Here is a 19,293-nt window from a genome sequence, read left to right on the forward strand (position 1 = left end):
CTGGCACCCTTAAAATTGCGGCACATTTGCGATTAGCTAATTGCTAATCGCAAATAAGGAATAACTCCCCATTCATTCCTATGGGCCTTTAGGCCCATAGGAATGAATGGGAAAGCCATTCCTTATTTGCGATTAGCAATTAGCTAATCGCAAATAAGGAAGCACTAGAAATCGCTAAAAATAATGCGATTTCTACCTGAATTCCGTTTTGCGAGTCTTTAATAGCGATTCCTTAATAATCGCTATTAAGGACTCGCAAAACATGACAATGATGAATCTGAGGGCTAGTGTTTTAGTGGAACATGGTTCTTTGTGAGACTGCATTGTTTGGCTGTAGCTAAGCAAGTGTGTGTTTAACCTGTTGAAGCAGATTGAACTGAAAAGTGGAATAAGGTAGGATGGGTGTAGATTGGAGCGATGTACCTAAAAGTTATGAGACCAACACACCTCTCTTCACAACCTTTGCCACATAAATAGACTACTATGTGTTTGGCAAAATGCGACTTACTGAAAAGGGTGAATCATAAAGAGGTAACATCAAACAACCTAAAACCAAGGGAAAAATGATATGTGGCAATATGCAGACCTCTGCTGTGCATCCTTGGCTTGTAGAGTAAAAACGACATAATTTTCAGTACTTAAAGAGACTGTGCTCCCAACGCCAGAGTCGGAATCTTTGTATTTCATGAATGTTGTTAAATGCTTTGTGTCCTGTGGTGTTAAGGGTATCCACAGCAAACTGCACTGGAGGCCCAGCACAGGCTTCAGGTGCAGGCACGAGGATGCCTTTGTGGAAAGCAGGCCTTCAGTACCCACAGTTCCCAGCTGCTGAAAATGAAGTTGATACAACGGTTGACCTCTTAGATGCTACATTGAGGTGATAGAGAGAAACATTTTGGCACATGATCCCAAACTTAGAAGGACCTAGTGAAAGGGTTGGGGGGCAAACCTTATCACCAGGAGTGGCTGCACTGTCCAAACATGGACCATCTAAATGTCGAATATGCAAAAATCAAGGGAATTGGGCATAGCTCTACATTAAGACATCTAAATGTAGTGTCTATGCCCAAAACAAATGGTATTACCCCCCAGGCACACTTCACTTCATTTTAAACCAAGCAGTAGCCTGATGTGAATTGACATTGAGGGTTCCTCACTAAGATCATGATCCACAAATTCATTTGCACACTCAAGTTGGATTAAGATGAGCAAATGGATTGCTTTAAAGCTTTGCTTTCCCAAAATTTGAATGTAAATTGACAAAGCAATGTATCCACGCGTAATGATCTACCCGAAGGCAGTAGTCCGCTAAATGTGAAACAACAGCAGAAAGGAGCGAGATTCCTCCGGGTGTCTCAAAAGAAAGAAAGGGTTATGGTAGCAGGTTCCATTATTAGAGATGTGGGAAAAGAGCAATTAAGGGGTAGGGAATAACTTTGGAGTTAATGGAGATAAACTCCCAATAAGTAGGTTTCAACAACAGTTTCCTAAAGGCAAAGGAGTGTGGTTGCGTCCTGAGTAGTGAATGGGAGCGAGTTCCAGGCACTGGTTGGGCACCAGTAAAGTTAATTTTTAGTGCCAGAGAAGTTTTCAGATCAGGGGTTTTGAGGTGAAGATAGGCTTTGATCCCACGCCCACTCGAGATGAGCAATGTAAAACTATATTGATTGAGGCACTTGTGTAGTCTTGTGTAAAAATTGGCTGATAGCTTAGTGAAGGTACACAACAACGTCCCTACTACAACCCTACTAATATTTTAAAAAAGAATTGCTGACCTGACTGTAATTTACCCTGCACAAAGCTGCCTTTGAAGTACCGTTGGGTAAAAATTATTTTTGATTTACCAATTACCTTCAGTGCCCCTAAAGGATAGGTCATAATCTATTTAAAATCCTTGGTTGTGCGTGAGACCAAAAGATCATATTTATTGTTGTTTTTGGTCATGGTCTCACACTTACTTTTCTTGGCTGAGTTTACAAACCATGCATGTATCGTCTTGCTTTTACATGCAAAAATCAATTTTGTCTTTCATTTTCAGAAACTGCCGACATTTGTAAAGAACTTGGTCCTTACTTATGATGGTAGCTTTCTTACAAATGCGAGAAACTTGTTTATGCATCATTTGGCCTGCCAAAATGGCAGGGGTGTCGGCGGAAAGCGATTGTTGTAAATATTGAGCTTTCCCGTAAGAGTCAGAACTCTTCCCTATAGATCAATCCTTCAGCTCTGGACCTAGGGTTAAGAGGCTGACCTGTGCATCAGGATCTATCTAGCATGATGTTCAAGAGCAATACGTTTATGCAGCACCATATTATGCATGTGCATAACTGGTGGCCTATAAATCCTAAGTTGGGTATCTCCAGTGGGTGGGAGTCTGGTTGTACAGAATTGGGCACATAATTTAATCCATGCATTATTATTCTGCAGGAACCTATTGTCTCAGAGTCCATCACTTTTGAGATGAGGGCAGGTCTTTATCCCCAAAGCCAACATTGCAGCGACGTGGGCATCACTCAGTTCTTTTCAGAGATCAGCTAAGAGGTAGCTGAACCATCAGAAAGTTCTGCTCGTGCCCACAGGACCAGACAATCAGATAACAGTTATACACCTAATCATTCAAGTACAGAGTTCTCATCTGTCCTTTTAATATTTTTCCTCCCTCAAGGGGATGTAAATTTAGATTAGTATTAGCCAGGCTTCAGCACTACCACAGCATCCTTACATTTAGCGCTGGGACACTCCTTGGAGTATTCGTGCATTTTATAAATCTCAATCATCATCACATGGCCTGCCTAAGCTGAGCTACCAGTACACCTGCTGCAGTCCTCAACCTCCCATTGCGCACTTGCATATACCTGTAGGGAAGGTGGATCTATACTCTTCCTTCTCTAAATCTGGACTTGCCAATTTGGTCAATTTGAAGAGTTCACACATGCAAACACAAATTATCATACTGCCAGTGTCTGTTCCTCTGTTTCTACTGGAGCTGTTGCAGATTTCACCCAGGAGGACACCAGGTTGTTCAGAACTAGATAAATTCAAAAATAAAACTCACAAAATTGACTAACTTAGTGCCCACATGCTCTTATACTGCAGCTAGAGTGCCCTTCACTGACATCGCTAACACCACCAGCAAATACCTCAGTAGTATTTTTGACGAAACATGCAACCTTATGGTCAGTCACAGCCCCAATAGTCAGACTTCAGTCGCACAGTAATTCCCACAGCACCTTTCTCACACGTTGCGAGGCATTCAAACAGGTACTCCAAAGTGCAATATTTGTAATTTCAGTTTAATTTCTAAACACAAATCAAGCAGGTTACCCATCAACACAAAGACAGTCCCTGCCTAAAAGTTTTCAAATACACATTTGAAAAGTTTTCTTAAGCGCTAACAAGACCGTTACAGGTATCAGAGCGCTGTACAGATGTGGTGAAAACACAAATAAAACCAAGCACAACGCTACAAAAGGTTAAGTCCACACAACAACCAGCAAAGGGAAGCAATCAAGGTCAGGGGTTGGAGAGATTGCCCGCCAGAACATTATCAGAATTGCCATAGAGCAAGATACCCATTTAACAGACAAGCATACAATAAATCGAAACAACGGTGTAAAATAAGGGTCACATTTGTAGACAGAGCATGAGAACAAGTTGATGTCACTCAAGAATAGCCGTTTGACCTGTTTCTTGAAAGATGCAGTGGAAGGATTTGATCTTATCTCAGAAGGTAAAGCGTTCCAAATTCTTGGAGTAAGACCGGTGAAGGCCCGATTGTAAGATCTTTTCTTTTTGAATTTGGGAGGATTGAAAAGTAGGGTGAACGTACTTCTTAAGATCCGACAAGAGCCCTATAGTTCAAGCTTATTTGCCAAGTATACCCGGGTATTGTGATGTAAGGCTTTATGTGTTAAGCAAGCTATCTTGAAACATATCCTGGCTTCGATAGGTAGGCAATTTATTTGCAAAAGGTCGAGGGATATGTGGTCATGTTTTCATGAGCCAGTGATGAGCCTGGCTGATGCATTTAGAGTAGCTCTGAGCGGGGCCATGCTAGCTTTGGGTAGTCCAGCAAGGGTCACCAAACCATTTTCCAGATGAGAGAGAACAAGGGATTGTACAGCAGGCCTGATGTCTTCGGGAAGCAGGTAAGGCTTGATTGTCCTAAGGGTGTTGAGTTGGAAGATGGCTCCCCTAATAGTTGCACTGATGTGCGCTTGCATATTTAGGTATTTGTCCAAGGTGATGCTTAACGATTTAGCAGAGTCAACCACATGAGGGGTGCTGTTAAGAGCAGTGATTGGATTAAGCCAGACGAGGGTAGGTTCAGAGTTATTGGGTGGGGTAATCAAAAGGAATTCAGTTTTGACAGTATTTAATAGAAGATGGTTCTGGGCTAAACATTATTGAGTTTGTGAGGGCATCATTTAGCGTTTTTATGTCTTCTTGAGAGGCAATCTTCAATTACAGATGCGTGTCATCCGTATACATGTGATACTGAATGTTAGAGTGGTTCAGAATGACGGTGAGTGGTTCCATAAGAAGGTTGAAAAGAGTGGGTGAGAGTGTGGATCCTTGCGGAACTCCATTCGTAACAGTGGTACTGGTTGCAAGGGCGTGGTTAACTTTGATCCTTTGTGAGCGGTTATGTAAAAAAGAGACAAACCAATTTAGGACCGGGCCCGAGAGACCCATCCTATGTTGAAGAACCATCAAGTTTTCATGTTTGATGTTATTGAATGCTGAGGACAGGTAAAGAAGGATCAGGAGACAAGGAACATTTTGATCAAGGGATCTTAAGGCATCAGCCACAATGTGCGTTAGTGCTGTTTCAGTACTGTGCCCTGCTCGGAAACCCGACTGGTAGAGGTCAAGGAGTTGAAATTTCTCAATGTGGTTGCATAACTGTGAATGGACTCATTTCTCAAGCAATTTAGCTAGAGTCATGATGCTGGTGATAGTCGGAAGTTGTTAGAACCAGATAAATCAGAATTGGGCTTATCCGGGACCACAGAGGGAGAATGGCCGAAAGGAGATCTTTAAAAAACGTAGCAGGTAGTGGATCACTGAAATGGTTGGACGGTTTAAGGGACTCCATGTTGTAGAGCAGCTCTGTGATATCTGGAGGGAGAAAAGAATTCCAGGAGGCATTGTTTTTGAGAGAACAACCAATGGGTAAGGACACTGCCGAAGGTTTGGCCCACTCAGTGGATGAGGCTGCAAAATGGGAGTGTCAGGAAGCAGCTCCAGTTCAATTTTCCCTTTTTCAGTGAAGTGTACTGAGAAGTCCTCCCCGCTAGGAAGCAGGGAGTCAAAATAGAGTTGGAAGAGTGGTTAGCTTGTTACTCCAGTATTGGAACTTTCATAGATTCCCATTGCTTGTATCATTCCCCGTCGTCGGAATGGGAGCCTCGGTAATAATATATATATATATATATATATATACCTAGGTAAATACACCCTAATAGGTGTCAAAAAGTAGAAAATTAGGCCTAGGCCTCATTATCTTTTGTAGCCTATTGGTGTCATTATGTAAAAAGACCCAAAGTCACCTTAGCAACCAATCAGATCAGCCTCACCCTGTAGAACCTTCCTGAGAAAGCTCAGAGCCTCAGATTTTCTACTGCATCGTTGGTGACAGGGAGTCTCCTTAGAGCTCTGCTCTAACTTCAACTTGAGGTACTGTTTAAACAGTTTTTCTGAAAGGATTTCTTTCAGCTTTGTCATGGCTGATAAGGAAAAGAAGAGCCTTTTCAGGTCTTGTGCCACTTGTGGCAAAAAACGACTTTATGCTGAAGATCAACATAGTGATTGTATATACTGTCTATACCCAGACCATAAGGTTGAGGGGTGTAGTATATGCAGGAGAATGTCAGTGAAAACCCTCCGTGATCGTGAAGGAAGGCTGCTTCTGTGGCTTAGGAAGTTGGAAAGGAGGGAAGTAGTGGTTTCTGGTGATGAGGAAGATGCCAGATCATCATCTTCAAAGACGTTGTTGAAGAGGGGTGGATCATCTGTGGAGATTTCAACTGAACCCCCCTCAAAGGCTATGCGTGGGACCTCTGATAGGTCTGGCAAGCCAGGGCCTAACGAATCTCCTCACGTGAGTGTAAAGGAGAGGGAAAGGCAAGCACTGCAGGTGCAAAAGGCTAAACTGGATGAGAGCTCGGCTGGGCCTTCCCACCAGGAAAAAGTAGCCAAGTCCGTCAAAAAACCGACTGTAGAGGCCTCTACAGGGGTCAAGAAGGACTCTAAAGCATCTGAGGTGATTATTTCTCCTCAGTCGTCGACGAGCCATCCAGCGACGACGAGGACGAGGACGACGAGAGCGTCGACGAGGACTTCGACGTCGATTCCGTCGACGAAGACTGGATCGACGACAGCGTCGACGACGATAACCACGTCGACGGTTACCACCTCGTCGACGAAGACCATCCCGTCGACGAAGACCATCCCGTCGACGATGACTATTACGTCGACGGTGGCAATCTCGATGGCGACGATCCCGTCGACGACGACGAGCCCGTCGACGATGACAGTTCCGTCGACGATCCCGTCGACGATGATGAATCCGTCGACGATGACAGTTCCGTCGACGAGGCCGTCGACGGTGAAGGGACTCTCGTCGACGGTCCCGTCGACGACGATTCAGAACAAGGAAACGGTGGATTTGTTTTCAACGCCGTCGACGGCAGGTGCTACAGAAAGCATCAGAAGGAGGAGGATAACTCCAGATATGACATCACCAAGGAAGGTGCCTTCATTGCCTCCAGCCCTTTTGTTGGATGAAGAGGACTACTCAGAGGAGGAGAATGAGATGTATGGGGACGCATACAGCCCATCTCAATTGAATCTAAAGTACCATGATTCGGACTTAGATGAGGAGTATTATTATCAAAAGGAACAGCGACCACAAAGGCAAGTTGCATACCAGGAAACCCAACCACAGCAGGGCATGGTAACGATGCCTATGAGTCTTTTGACAGACTTAAGGGCAATGCTGGAGGAGTATAGGAGCAGGCAAGGGTCGCGACCAGTGGAAGGTCATGCGCAGGTTCAACCACAGGTGGTGGCACCACAGTCAGTACGGCCTGCAGAGGAGGAACATGAGAGAGAATGTCCTCGGCAGACGCAAGTCCAAGTGGATTCCTCGGATGAGGATGAAATGGGACAGAACCAGGATCAAGACCCTGATAGCGAATGGAACCAGTATATAGCTCCGGATCCGGCTTCACCAGTGCCAGACCTGGTCGATTCGCCTCCGGCGGATGTAGGAGGTTTCTTCAGTTTGATGGAAAGAGCCACAGCACGCTTTAAGCTAGCAATGCCTACAACATCTACGGATTGCTTTTTGTACGATTTTAAAGAGGCATACCGTAAGGCGGTGCGTTCGATTCCCATTGTAGAGCACATATGGGAGGAAGGAAAGAAGGTGATGCAGACCCCAGCGACGGTCATTCCAACTCTTCCGCGCTTGGAGAAAAAATATAAAGCTCCTGATGACAGTCCCGCCTGCTTGATTGGACAACCTAGGCCAGACTCGGTCATATCGCAGGCGGCGCAAAAGAAGTCGCGGAATCCTTCGGCCACCCTCACAACTCCACCAGACAAGGAGGGTAGAAGGTTGGACAACGCGGGGAAGCGTTTTTCGTCGATGGCTAGCTTACTGGTCAGAGCGGCGAATGCCTTGGCGATCCTAGCAAGATATGACCGCCAGATGTGGAGTGATGTGGCACACTATGTGGACCTGCTAGCGGATGACCAGAAAGCGGAAGCACAGAAACTTCTAGAAGAAGGGCAACGTTCCTCTTCGGAAATGATTGACTGCGCGATGGACATCGCCACCATCTCTTTCCGTGCTCTGGGCAGCGCAGCGGTTCTTCGGCGACAAGGATGGTTGCGAGCGACATACTTCCGGCCAGAGGTCCAGAATAGGATTTTGGACTTGCCCTTTGATGGGGACATGTTATTTGGGAAACATGTCGATGAGACCCTACAGGGTATAAAGAAAGACACAGAGACACCAAGGGCTCTGGGGAACCTACAATATAGAAAGACACCGTTCCGTGGAGCACGAGGAAGAGGCTTCACTTCACCAAGAGGAGGTTATCAGCAGCAGCGATATTCGCAGCAGTCGCAGTCGTACAGACCTCAGTACGGCAATCAGTACTATCAGCGGCAGTCGCAATCCCAGTCTTTCTCTCGCCAGAACGCTCGTGGACGACAGGGGCGTCAGGGCAAGGACGCTGGCAAGCGTCAATAGCGGCCTCCTGACTCTGCCAACTGTTCCTCCGCTTCTGGGATCTCCAGTGGGCGGCAGGATATCACAACATCTGAGCAGCTGGGAGGATATTACATCGGATCAGTGGGTATTGAACATCATCCGAAATGGGCATACTCTAGAATTCCAGGAATTTCCACCTACAAGAGCTCCCCACGCCACTATTTCAAAACATCTAAACCTTCTACAAAAGGAAGTTCAACAAATGCTTCAGAAGGGGGCGATCCAACGTGTTCCCCTATCACAAAGAGGAGAAGGTTTCTATTCAAGATTTTTTCTGATCCGCAAAACAAAGCAAAAGTGGCGTCCTATCCTGGACTTGAAGGAGCTCAACACCTATCTCATGAAACTGTCGTTTCAGATGATTTCACTCCAGGACATATTGCGCCTCTTGAACCCAGGCGACTTCATGGCAACATTGGACCTGGAAGATGCCTATTTTCATATCCCGATCCATCCAGCTCACAGACGTTTCCTTCGCTTTACAGTAGGCAAGAGTCACTTCCAGTTCATGGTGCTCCCATTTGGATTAAAGTCCGCTCCTCGGATATTCACAAAGGTGCTTGCCCCGGTAGCAGCATTTCTGAGAAGACAGTCGCTGGAAGTATTCCCGTACTTAGACGACTGGCTGCTGAAGGCTCCAAGCTTACAAGAGGCATCAAAAGCAGTGAACACATGCCTAAACCTCTTTATTCATCTGGGTTTTCAACTCAACAAGGAAAAATCGGTTCTTCAGCCGGCAGGTACGGTGAAGTTCTTGGGAGCGATACTCGATACTCAGGTGTGCAAAGCCTTCCCATCGGAAGAGAGACAGATGAAACTCATGTCGTCAGCCACTCGTTTGCAAAAGAGAAGTTGGATAACAGTCAGGATGTACAAATCTCTTCTAGGGTCGATTTCATCCTGTATTCAATTGATTCCGCACTGCAGGCTGCGAATGCGCCCCTTGCAGGAGGAACTGGACCTTCAGTGGAGGCAAGTGGAAGGTTCGTTCGACGACAGGGTGACGGTTACCCAGCAGATGAAACGGTCGGTTTCATGGTGGATGAAAAGATCTCACCTCACTGTGGGACTCAGTTTCAGGACTGCACCGGCTCCTCACGTCATTACCACGGACGCTTCTCTTCAGGGTTGGGGAGCGGTCATGCAAGACCTCCAGGTCAGTGGTCACTGGACTCCGGAAGAACGGCGCTTACATATCAACGTTCTGGAGCTAAGAGCTATTCGATTGGCGATGTTGGCTTTCCTCCCAAGGATTACAAATTCGGCAATCCTGGTGCGGACGGACAACACCACCGCAATGCATTACGTCAACAAGCAGGGAGGCACAAGATCGCCACTGCTTTCACAGGAAGCCCAAATACTGTGGTAATGGGCGATATCGCAAAACATCACGCTCGTGGCAGAACACCTTCCAGGAGTATACAACACGAAGGCGGATACGCTAAGCCGCCTGGGAGCAGTCTCGCACGAGTGGGAATTGGAGAGCACAGTGGTCAAGGACATCTTCTTCCGTTGGGGGACCCCAGCGATCGACCTGTTTGCAACACGTTGGAACAAGAAATGCCGGTGTTATGCAAGCAGGGAACACCATCGAGGGTCACTGGGGAATGCCCTTTCCATGTCCCGGTCAGGCGCGTTTGTTTACGCCTTTCCGCCATTTCCTCTGATTCCTCGAGTCCTCAAGAAACTCAAGATGGACAGGTGCAGGATGATACTAATAGCGCCTGCCTGGGCTCGCCAGTTTTGGTACACGGAGTTGCTTCTTCTATCAGAGACACAGCCCATTCATCTGCAACCCAAACAGACACTTCTTTCAATGTACAACGGCCAGGTTCTTCACCCGAACCCGAGCTCGCTTCAATTAACAGCTTGGCTCCTGAATACAGAGAGTTTAAGGATTTAAACATCTCAGAAGAATGCAGGAACATCTTGGCACAGGCACGAGCTCCTAGCACTAATAAGACATATAGAGCGAAATGGAAGAGGTTCCATTTGTGTTGTCAGAGGGAAAAAGTACATCCATTCTCTTCAGCTCCGCATCAACTCTTGCCATACATTCTATCGTTGGCACAGGCAGGCCTGGCTCATGCTTCTATCAAGGTCCACTTGGCAGCTATTTCCAGGTATAGAAGAACAAGATCGGGCCCCTCTCTATTGTCAGCAAGAGTAATAAAACAATTCCTGAAAGGACTGTTTAGAGTTTTTCCGCCAGTTAGGCCCCCACCTCCGGTGTGGCACTTGAATGTGGTCCTGGCTCAACTGATGAGACCGCCATTTGAGCCAGTTCATAAGGGGGACCTAAAGTTCCTATCATGGAAAGTGGCGCTTCTTTTGGCACTCACCTCTGCAAGGAGAGTAGGAGAGCTTCAGGCTTTAACTATCAAAGAACCTTTCTTGCAGTTCAAGAATGATACATTGATCCTACGAATGAACCCCAAGTTCATTCCGAAGGTACAGACAGACTTTCATCTTAACGAACCAGTGGTTTTGAAATCTTTTTTTCCTCGGCCTTCAAACCAGGCTGAGAGGACACTTCATTCTCTGGACGTGCAGAGATGTTTGAAATTCTATCTTCAACGCACAGCTGGATTTCGAAAGACACCCCAGCTGTTTGTGGCTTTCGGAGCCCCAAGGAAAGGATTTCCTTTGTCAAAACAAGGGATTTCTAGATGGATAACAAGTGCGATCCGGTTCTGCCACCAGGCGGCAGGCAAGCCCTTGCAAGGAAAGGTGAAGGCACATTCCACAAGATCCATCTCAGCGTCAACAGCGCTGTTTGCTGGAGTATCCATAAAGGATATTTGCAGAGCGGCCACCTGGAGCAGTACTCACTCATTCACGAGGCACTACTGCCTGGAGGCGGCTGCTAAGGAGGATTCGGCTGTAGGACAGGCAGTCCTGAGAAATCTCTTCCAATAAGAGGTGAGCTTTCCTCTCTTCCCTCCTCCTGTTTTTTCAAACATTTCGTTTATTATGCTTTGGTTACTGCTTTGTGGTTGTTATAATCTGTGATATCATTAGTTGTAATGATTCTGTAACTGTGCACGAAATGTTTGAGGTATGCTAACTGCTATCTACTCTGATACAAGCAATGGGAATCTATGAAAGTTCCAATACTGGAGTAAGAAACAAGTTACTTACCTGTAACTTTAGTTCTTCAGTATTGGTAACTTTCATAGATTCCCATGCGCCCACCCGCCTCCCCTGGGAAAGCTCACTTTAGGGCTAGGTGATTATGTGGCAAAGCAACGGCTACGAAAATCTGAGGCTCTGAGCTTTCTCAGGAAGGTTCTACAGGGTGAGGCTGATCTGATTGGTTGCTAAGGTGACTTTGGGTCTTTTTACATAATGACACCAATAGGCTACAAAAGATAATGGGGCCTAGGCCTAATTTTTTACTTTTTGACACCTTGTAGAAAATTAGAAATATTGATGTACATAAGCAACGTTCATTTCCCTTTTCCCACTCCTCTCCCTGCGCGTACCATGAATACCGTAAAGCATTAACTACATCCTACTACCAGCAAAGGCCTGTACCCATGTATACATGACAGCCATTTTAGGCACCCTGGCCCTTTTGCCCGCCTAAGATTAGAATCACCGGCTCCCCTTCTGCGTGTACACGACCCTGCCCTGAAAGGCAGCCCCTTTTGCTCGACCCACGCAAACCCCCCATTCCCTCTTGAAGAGGCACCCTTCGCCTTAGCGGACATAGCCCTCCCCAGCTGCACCCGACTGCCCCCGCTCTCTCATGTACGGGTCATAAGATCTATCTCTCTCTCTCTCTCTCTGTGTGACTCTGACCCCGTGTCCACCCTGGCTCCCCCTCCCTTCTCCTCACACAGACAAGTCATAAACCTTCTTTTGCAAGACCCTGTCCTTGAGAGTCGCGGCCGCGCCTGACCAACACCTCCTTCCCTTCCATGAATGCCCCTCCGTTGACAAGCCTTCCCTCCGCGCTCGATTGTCCACGCGGCATGAATACCACTCCTTTGATGACCCTTTCCCCCAAGTCCGGCTGACCACACATGTCCGAGGCCATCGCCTGGGCCAGGAGATACCATTTACTGCCCTTATTGTACGAAGTCACTCCTCTTCAAAGGATCCTCTATTGGTCTTAGCCACCCCACCCCCCGGGCTATGATCCGGCGTACACATCCTACAAAACACCCAGCTGCGTGATTGCCCTCCCCTCTTATCAGCAGGTCAAGGGTCCCCATTGTGAATGTATATGGGTAGGATCACCACGAGGATTATAGGGATGTCTTTCTTTTGCGTCATACAGTCCTGATTGTGTTATCAAGTGTTCTGTAGAGTATAAAAGCCAGAGTCTCAGCTCACTTGTTAGAGCACCTCCCGAAAGACACTGTGTTTCGTGTCCGAAATGACATGCTCTCCTCATGAGAAATAAACTCTGCTCTTGATTCCTGCTTCCAGCGCCCGTCTCTTTATTTTGGTAACTGATCAACATGGGAACTAAGAGGCGGTTTGCGCCAGCGGCCTGGGCATCGATAGGATTATGGGCTCGTGTTCCACAATTGGCGTCCCAACGCGGGGTCCATCAGTGACATGGGGTGCGGTAAGAGAGATCCAGACGAAGAAGTGAACATCTAACTGATCGGAGCATGCCTGCCTTGAGAGGGCTCTCGCCCGGCTGCCGATCGACAGAGCTTCACCAATTCTGAACGGACCTCTCTTGAAGTGACCTATTGTCCTGACTGGAAACCCACAGGAATGCTACATGGAGCGAGAGAACGAACGGGCGCTGGAGGAGGAAATCGAAGAACTGTCCGTATGGTCCGGTCCGGGTAAGATTAAGTAGGGCGTTTTTACGCCTGATTGGTAGGGTGGTTCTATCCACCTGATTGATTGATTGTTTGTATTGAAAATCGGTATTTGTATACCGAAATTGTTGGTATTGGTTCATTTAGCTTTGAGGGCTACTTGACATATTGGTTCTCTTCTGAGAACGAGACATTCTCTGTTTTCAAACAGCGGCGAATAGGAACGTCGTCCCTCTTTGCAGATAGAGAAGGGTAGGTAATGTAGACTTTTGTCCCCGGTATTAATCCGTCATGCCTACTTTTCTCCCCACTGAATTGTTTGAAGTCGATTGATAATCGATTGTTGTTCTTTAAGAATTGTTGAAGTCGATTAATAATCGATTGTTGTTCTTTGAGAATTGTTTGAAGTCGGTTGATAGTCGATTGTTGTTCTTTGAGCTCTTCCCTGTCTACAAACTGAGACGAGTAGAAATATTCTGTCTTCCTTTTTGGATAGCGAAGGGCAGGTAATGCAGACATTTGTCCCCGTTGTAATCCGTCATGCCTGTTTTTCTCCCCACTGATTGGTTGGTTGCCTGGACATTGTTGTTCCAGGAATTGTTTCGTTTGAGGTATTTTCTGCCTGCAAACAACGTGGAATAGAAATATTCTATCTAGTCTTTGCAAGTAGTAAAGGGTAGGTTATGCCCCTTTGTGAATTCGTCAGTCCTACCCACTCCCCACTGTTTGGGGGGTAGCTCGCATGGTCCGCCCAGGAGACTACCCTTATGGAGGACATATGCTCCCCGCTCATGGGCCATTTAGTGGAGGTAGACCATCTGGTCCGTCCAGGAGGCTACCCTAGTAGATGGAAATACATCGCTCGGTCTGTCCAGGATGATACCCCAATGAAGGAATATATGTCCCCCTTTTTTGATCGATAATCTCGTTCCACCCCGGACCATTTATTGGAGGGAACTCGTCTGGTCCGCCCAGAAGTACCCCCTAGTGAAAAGGACACATAAAAATATGAAGTGATCACCGTTCCCTACTAACAGAAAGCCTTAGCTTGAAACACGCTAAGGAAGAGAAAGAAAACTAAAAAGAAATCAGGCTAAGTCAGTAACCCCCTGATGAGCTTTTGACTTCACTAAAAATAAGAAACATTAGAAATAGTTCATAATAAGAAATATAAAATGGCGAAAAGTTTGGCAGCAAAGATAGCCACGAGGTAGCTAGGCTTCACTGCCTGTTCCTGCTCCCAACATGCCTGCCTCATTGCCCGCCACGCCCAAATAACGATCACATGAAATAGAAACAATCCGATAGGTACCTACCCTCATTCCGGAAGCTCCCAAAATGCAACAGGTCCGCGGTTACGCCCATCCGGAAGGTGAGGCCTCGAGGCACGAGGGGCTCGCCTGACCACGGTCGGGAGGAGATGATGTTGGGCAGGCGGTCCAAAGAATGGCAGAGTCCTCTCCTTCTCTCCTCTTCCGCTGCCCTGCAGGCCACGGGGGGGGGGGCTGTCTTGCTTCAGCCACCGACCACCCCCCCCTTCTGTCTCTCGCCTGGTCCGACCCACGAAGAAGGCAGAAGCCGAAGGCGAGAATGGCGGCGAATCAAGTAGTCCCGCCACATGTCAAATTCCCTGGATAGTTACAGGTAGTGCTGCCACATGTCGATGCCTGGACAGTTCCAGATAGTCCCGCCACATGTCAAGGGAAAGGGGGGGCTGTCTTGCCTCAGCCGCCGACCACCCCCCCCCCATCTTCAATAGCCAGCACGGCCAATATCGAGACGACGGAGCCGAGTAACGGCGCGGGGTCGCTGGAAAGGGGAGGTGACGCGAACGAGCCTCCCCCACCTCCCTCCAGGTGGAGGCTTCCAGCGACACCCCAATGCTCTTACTTAAAGAGGGTCAACATCATAAAGTGGTCTTCTGCCCGGGATGGGCACACGCTCCATGCCTTCTCCCCTCAACCTTGAAGATTCTATAAGAGCCGGGGGGCACCTCGATCCCTCCGCATGGGTGCCCCCGCCCCCTTCACTGGGAACCACGACACCGGTGCAACTCCTGCCGGCACCAGCCTCGGATTGGAAATGGCTAAAATGAAGTCACGGCACGGGCTTGTTCAGTTCCGGAGGAACGCCAGGATGACCCGGTAGGAAAATTATTGCCGCCCTTCCCACTCTTTTGACTCATGGTCCACATTTGCTAAACCATTAACAACATAGCGCAAAACTTTTTGAACTACCAACGGAAAGTTCTGGGCCAACAACGCGAGACTAGAGACTCTCTGACTGTACTGGAACTTGCCTGACCCCACCTAAAATGGCGCCGCCGCAAAATGAAACGTACTTTGAATAAACTTTGTTGCACCCAGGTTGCGCAGCTTGTTGTCCCGAGATCTATGTGCAGTTTTTGGGATAATGAAAGTAGATATGAAGGGCGTTGAGTATGTGCTTGGATAATGAATTGACTTAGAGTGGGTACTGATTCTGATTTGGAAAATGAATTGGTGTAACTTAGATAACGAATGAGTATTGGATAAATGAATTTTTGAATTAATTAAAAATGAATTCTTGACATGCATCATGTTTGCTCTGTAAGGAAATTTTAATACGATTTTATTTGCACTGCTGCACTTTATGCAATAAACTGCCACCAATTTCGTTTATTAAAAGTATTTTGAAGAAGAAAGCATGGTCGTAGCAGTTGCATTAATGAGTTTTGGATGCCTTACTACTGTGAGCGAAGAGTAAGTATGATGAAGGATGTAGATCAAAGGGGATCAGACATTTAGCAGCCACCTTATGTGCCACAAGCAGCCGGAAAAGTGTTTCAGATACCCTTAAAATGATACCACAGAAAATGCCACCTGACCATCACCCTTGCACCCGATAAAGAGGGTTACGACCAAGTAGCTCATGTAGATACTCAGGTCGTCAATGATTATCTATATGACACCACTGGTCCCTCTGGGCTGAAATACCGAGATGGCAAGGGAATGCAGTACGAGGAGATCGGGCGAGTATATGGTAGGTAAAAAGATTTTCAAACTACTGCATGATGATGTGCTTTGAATGCTGCCCCCCACCCCTTCTTTTCCTCCCTTCTGCAGGTCACGTCAGAACGTCGGCTGAGGTGTGGAAGAGCGACGGTTGGACCACCGACGAAAAAGGGAAAGGGGGAATATGTGTTTAGTCGTTGTAACGATAAGTTTCTAAAAGACGTAGGCTTAACATGACTGTTCCTCCTTAGGACATAACGACTGAGAGGATGGACTGATATAGAAATTGGACAGGTACTGAATGACGAAAAAAAATTGACTAGAAATGACGTGTTAAAATAATGTAACTGGACGTTTGACTACGTAGGGAAAGGACAAAGAAAAATTATACGGGCAAGGGTTGCCACAGCACCACCCGTCTAGGAAGTTCGAAATGTTGCTGATGTTCAAAATGCGCTACCCCCTTTTCTCGCACTCTTATAGATATAGCCAAGCTGTCCGACTGTTTCCCCGATCAATACTAGCCGTTGCCTCAGCCTGAAGAACTTCCCACCAAAGGAGGAAACAGAAAGATGGCTTAAGATCCTACCATGGGTAACTAGCACGACCAGGTTAATTACTGATCGACCAACCGAGGTGTGAGTATTGGTAATAGGGAACGCTCGCAGGCGTGACAAGCGAGAAGGAAAAAGGGGGGGAAGGGTAGAAAGAGCTAGGCACGTAAATAAATAGGATAGTAAAGATACGTGGGATATATATATATATATATATATAAACAGATCTTGTAGGCTAACAATTGTTTCCTGTCTTATCGTGAATGTCTTATATATGTGTAATACATGTGCCGTCTTCCCTGTCTGAGTTTGTGTATAATGTACGGATTTATGTCTTCCCTCTGTTTTTATCTGCACGTTACCTAACCTTTGCTGTCCTGTGTTGTGAGCGCACTAAATGACCTATTTTTGTACACGTCTCTCTCTCTCTCTCTCTCTCTCTCTCTCTCTCTCTCTCTCTCTCTCTCTCTCTCTCCTACATGTCATACGTGTACCGAATGGCTCGTTTAGATTGCGGACGACTCTCACTCTCTATGAGAGTCTCCCTATTCTCTCTCCCTCATTGGTAAAATTGTGCCCCACCGGCACCAGTCTGATTTGATACATATTGAACGCGAAGGTGTTCAGCGAAATTGGCCGAAACTAAAATGATTGTATCTCGCCATATTACTGCCTCTCCTTTCTGCAAAAATGAATGAACTTGAATTGGCTGAGAAGGAAAGGACAGGTAAGACGACTAAAGTCCCCCAAATCTGGCCATTTATAGGGGAACTGTATGTCAATGGCACCTTATGTCTGTTTTTTCAGAGACGAACGCCAACGTCCAGATTGAACACCCAACGCCCGGATTGCCCCACCCCCTTTCGCACCCAAGCGCAAGCGCCCGAAGCATCCCCGCCCCATTTTTGACAAACCCCAATTGCTGTCCCGAATATAAACTTGATGCACATGAGTAGCTGTTGACCCTCAAAACACTGTTTTGCCTGACTCTCGATAATGGCACCCCCGCCCTGTTCGAAAAGGTTAGCCAGTCCTGATGGGAAATGCTCTGTAAAATGCTGAATATGATGTAATGCACAGTTGATGGGAACCTAACTTGATTTATAAATAAGACGATGAATAGACCTGCCATGAACCCAGTAGGAATACTGACGCATGCACTGCTTGGTAATGGACCTCTGACTGTGACCAATGAGCGTATCTCCCAAATGCGTAGAGTTGAGGGAGGAATTCACATGCATAGATATCTTCTTTTGCCATTTCACTGAAACCTTGTCTTGTACCTATTCAAAGATTCACGATCACCGAAGGAGATGGGTCAGAAGTGACGTACAGCCTGGCTGCGGATCTTGGGACTCGTGTGACCTCGACCAAAGGTGGAGCCGCAGGGCAACAGGATACGGGACGAGACCGCAACTTCAATGTGGAAAATGAAAGACGGCGGGCCACCTCGAAGCCACCCGCCTGCTAAACCCACGTGTGCCTGGAGTCTCCGTCCCCCTTCCTTGAGCCCGATGGATGGGCCTGCCTGCTTGTTATCCTTTGCTCCCTTGGTCCCTTTTGTGTGTCCCAGGAACTCTGACCCAACTCCACCCTCTCCCCTATCGACTATTTGGACCACACTCACCCTCTTTTCCACGTGACTTTTTGCCAAAGGAACGACCAGCATCCCACTGGGAATAGGGTGCTGCCATAGAACTATGGGTGCCGAGCATGAGGCGCCACCAACCGGATTGTTTCGGGAACAGGACTGTGGTCTAACAGCAGAGGACTGACCGCACCCTGCAACGCGAAAGGACAGAACAGAGCTGGACCTGTAGCTCCATCGCCGGTGCTCAACAGCGCCAACGAAAGTACTCGGACTAGAGCCTACCAGTGATGGCTCACTGACAAAAAGACACTGGGACGAAGAAATATTGTATATTGAACTGAATTCCGCTCTCAACTACCTGGTCAAAACTGTTCATTGGTTACATTTTTTAATCAGAAAAATTTATGCTATGTAGTGCTTTGAAATGGTAGGAACTCGACAAATGCAATATCCTATGTGCCGTATTCTACCAAACACATCAACTGTCCATGATTATATACCATATGCTAATATTGACAATGCTAATTCTGCGACTGTGCCTGTTTATATGTACCATCATCGATCACGAAAATGAACTTTTGCTATGTAAAAAGGGGCGACTGTAGAAAATTAGAAATATTGATGTACATAAGCAACGTTCATTTCCCTTTTCCCACTCCTCTCCCTGCGCGTACCATGAATACCGTAAAGCATTAACTACATCCTACTACCAGCAAAGGCCTGTACCCATGTATACATGACAGCCATTTTAGGCACCCTGGCCCTTTTGCCCGCCTAAGATTAGAATCACCGGCTCCCCTTCTGCGTGTACACGACCCTGCCCTGAAAGGCAGCCCCTTTTGCTCGACCCACGCAAACCCCCCATTCCCTCTTGAAGAGGCACCCTTCGCCTTAGCGGACATAGCCCTCCCCAGCTGCACCCGACTGCCCCCGCTCTCTCATGTACGGGTCATAAGATCTATCTCTCTCTCTCTCTCTCTGTGTGACTCTGACCCTGTGTCCACCCTGGCTCCCCCTCCCTTCTCCTCACACAGACAAGTCATAAACCTTCTTTTGCAAGACCCTGTCCTTGAGAGTCGCGGCCGCG

Source organism: Lissotriton vulgaris, chromosome 8 (genome assembly GCF_964263255.1).
Source record: "Lissotriton vulgaris chromosome 8, aLisVul1.2, whole genome shotgun sequence".
In the NCBI taxonomy this organism is placed as follows: Eukaryota; Metazoa; Chordata; class Amphibia; order Caudata; family Salamandridae; genus Lissotriton; species Lissotriton vulgaris.